The following is a 3,428-nucleotide window of genomic DNA, read 5'->3' as shown; positions in this document are numbered from 1 at the left end:
AGCACTGGCCCCCTTCACACACCCTTGTGGTCTAATTGGTCTTCATGAGACCTGTTCACTTTAATATACTTTCTATTCCCCACTGGTTCATATCTGTCACAGAGAAACTATTATGAACTCAAACATGTGAGGGGACAGTTTCTGTAGAACTTTCACAATAAATTGCTTCTTCATATGATCAGCCACAACACTAATCAAATTCTCATGTCCTTACCCATTTTCAAAATAAGTAAAATAGAAATCACTATAGCAGCTCCCCAAGTACAAGGTCATCCAGTATATCCATGGAGTCCAGCAGTTCATAACAGAATCCCAAGACATTCCACCTTAGTTTTTCACATGATGAAAGCAAAGTTAAATTCCTATTACTTGGGCTCACAATACAGAAGATTTCATTTCCCCTCCCTTTCCCCTCCAAGTCTCTCCTCTGGCACAAACACAAGTATCTCCACTAGGTCAACCATACTCCCTTTTCCCAACCTATTTCTCCTGTTTCAGGAAACTGGCATGGTTTGAGTAAGTTAACATCAAAGTATGTGATTTCCCTAGAGAGTTAACTTTTCTGTATTAATTACAAATTTGGAGGCTACTCTGGCTCTAGTAAAAGCAATGCTAAGGGGGTGCCTGGGTGGCTCAGTCATTAATTGTCTGCCTTTGGCTCAGGTCATAATCCCAGGGTCCTGGGACCAAACCCCACATCAGGGTCCCTGATCAAACAGAGAGCCTGCTTCTCCCTCTCCCACTCCCCTGCTTGTGTCCCCTCTCTCACTGTATCTCTCTCTGTCAAATAAATAAACAAAATCTTAAAAAAAGAAGCTAAAAAAAAAAGCAGTGCTAAGATTGAATTACCCTTTCTGATTTTGGTGGTGGTGATTTGCGGGTTAGAGGCACAGGTCTAGGAAAGAGTGTGAAAGAGTGGGCTAGAAAGAAAGAACAAAGCTTCTAGTCATCAGGCTACTTGAACATTTGGATTGATCACTACTAAAAAATCAGATAAAGGCCCATTTTTCTCCATTTTGGTTAGATATCTGGCAGCCCCAGCCTTCCAGAACATACCACGACCCATGAATAAAAGTGTCTTTAAGAAAACAGTTATCACACTGTCCATATGCTTGACACCATGTGAGAAACAGCTGCCAGTAGGTCACTTATTTGCCAGACAAATAAGACAGTAGGATAGTATAACTCAGGATGCACTAATAGTGGAAGGAAGAGGTGGCAGCTGACAGAGGAGACCAAGCTATAATAAAAAACTAGTTTGTCTCTGCTTTCTGATTCCATGAGAACAGTAACCTTCAACCATCCAATCTGGGTAAAAAAGATCATTCAAGACCAGATTAATGAGTTTGTAGTGATGGCAGTGAGTCAACAAGAGATTACTTTTGGTTTACAATGCCTAAATATTTAATAAAGATGTTCTAGAGAATCAAAGAATTTTGGCATTAGAAATTACTTTGGAGGGACACCTGGGTGGCTCAGTTGGTTAAGCCACTGCCTTCGGCTCAGGTCATGATCCTGGAGTCCTGGGATGGAGTCCTGCATCGGGCTCCTTGTTCGGCGGGGAGCCTGCTGCTCACTCTGCCTCTGTCTGCCATTCTGCCTGCTTGTGCTCTACTCTCTCTCTCTGACAAATAAATAAATAAATCTTTTTTTTAAAAAAAGAAAGAAATTATTTTGGATGCTGTGAAATGTGTAAGCCTGATAATTCACAGACCTTTACCCCTGGGGCAAATAATAACATTATATGTTAATAAAAAATTAAAAAATAAAATTATGCATTATTGGAAAGCCTTAAAAAAAAGAAATTACTTTGGGGGGTCTCTTTATTCCACCTTCTATCCAATGCCAAAATCTTTTACAATATTGTTAAGAAATGATCACCCCAGCTTTCACTTCCAGTGAAAGAAAATTTAGAGATAATTCATTTAATTCATTTTGCTAAATATTTGTACCTTCATACCACTCTGAGCCTTAGCTTTTCCTTCTGCAAAACTATGAACAGTACTTTCTTCTTTGCAGGCATTCTCATAGGCCCTGGTTTACAATAGATGCTTCCCTCCAATTGAGCCAGGATATGTATGCCTCTCTGCAACCTCCACCTACTGGAAATGCTTGCCTTCTGGTGCCAGAAAGAACATTTTCCATGACAGCTCTGAAGACAAGAACTATGTTATCATTGCCCTTTTCTAGATGCTCCACAAATTATATACATGTCTCCATCTTACAAATAACAACAACATACAGAGTCCTTAATACTTTTTTTTAAACACCACACAAGCTTTATTTGTATAATCTGTAAGATTTCTAGATCTGTCAGTCCTTAATACTTTTATACTCCTTAACTAATCACACCAACATCATCTTCACATAAACTTTTGTTAATCCAAACTCTCCCTCACTGTACAAGACTAATCGATTTTTAAAAAATGAAAGTCAACATGTATTTTTTAACTCTCTTAAAACTAAATTTTATTTCATTATATGAAGATGATCATGAATCTTGATTCAGTCCCTCATTGTTTAAGGTTGGGTAAGTCCTTTTAATTTTTTATGTATTTTTTAAATTTTAAATATTTTAAAAAAGAGTTTATTTGAGAGAAAGAGATAGCACGTGCGCACAAGTTGGGGAGGGGCAGAGGGAGAAGCAGACTCCTCACTGACCGTGGAGCCTGATGCAGGACTAGATCCCAGAACCCTGATCATGACCTGAGCCAAAGTCAGATGCTTACTGAGCCGCCCAGGCACCCCTAATTTTTTATATTTAGAATAAATGGACAAAAACAAGACAAAATCTTTTGAGGTGGAATGGTAGTATCATCTAAGTAGTTGTGGAATTGTAATTCTAAATTGTGATAAACATTGTCGTAGCTAAAGAACGTTTCCTGTTGACTCTTTAACCTTACTGTTTCAATATTAAAATATAAATGCTTAAAAGTTTCTATCATCTGTAAAATGCATTTATTTGAAATGTCATTTAGGCAATGGCTTTAACTATATATTAAGGCTCATTCAGTAATTCTTCCCCTTCTGAAAACTGTCTTATTCGTTTGAACTAAGTAAGTATGTCCCTTTCTAGAAAAATATTCTCTTAGACACTGCTGACCTACCATAAAAGATTTTTCTCATGTACTGTGAAATCTTCAAATAACTACCACATGCCAACCACTTCACAATCGATACTGTGTAGCAAGTACTATCATCACGTTTTATAGACTGAAAAACCAAACTCGGAGAGGTTCACTAATATGACCAAAGACATATACCCAATAAGAGATTGCTGAAGGACTAGTAGAAATGGAAGAAATGAGGACCTCAAAGCCTTGTGTTCAGAGGACCCTATGAGAGAAACATTGATGCAATAAGGCTGTGCCTGGGCTCCCTCACTTTCCAGGGGCCCTGACACAGAGACTTTGTCAGACAAGCACACA

This window comes from Meles meles, chromosome 8 (assembly GCF_922984935.1).
Source record: "Meles meles chromosome 8, mMelMel3.1 paternal haplotype, whole genome shotgun sequence".
Lineage (NCBI taxonomy): Eukaryota > Metazoa > Chordata > Mammalia > Carnivora > Mustelidae > Meles > Meles meles.
This window is presented reverse-complemented; position numbering follows the sequence as displayed.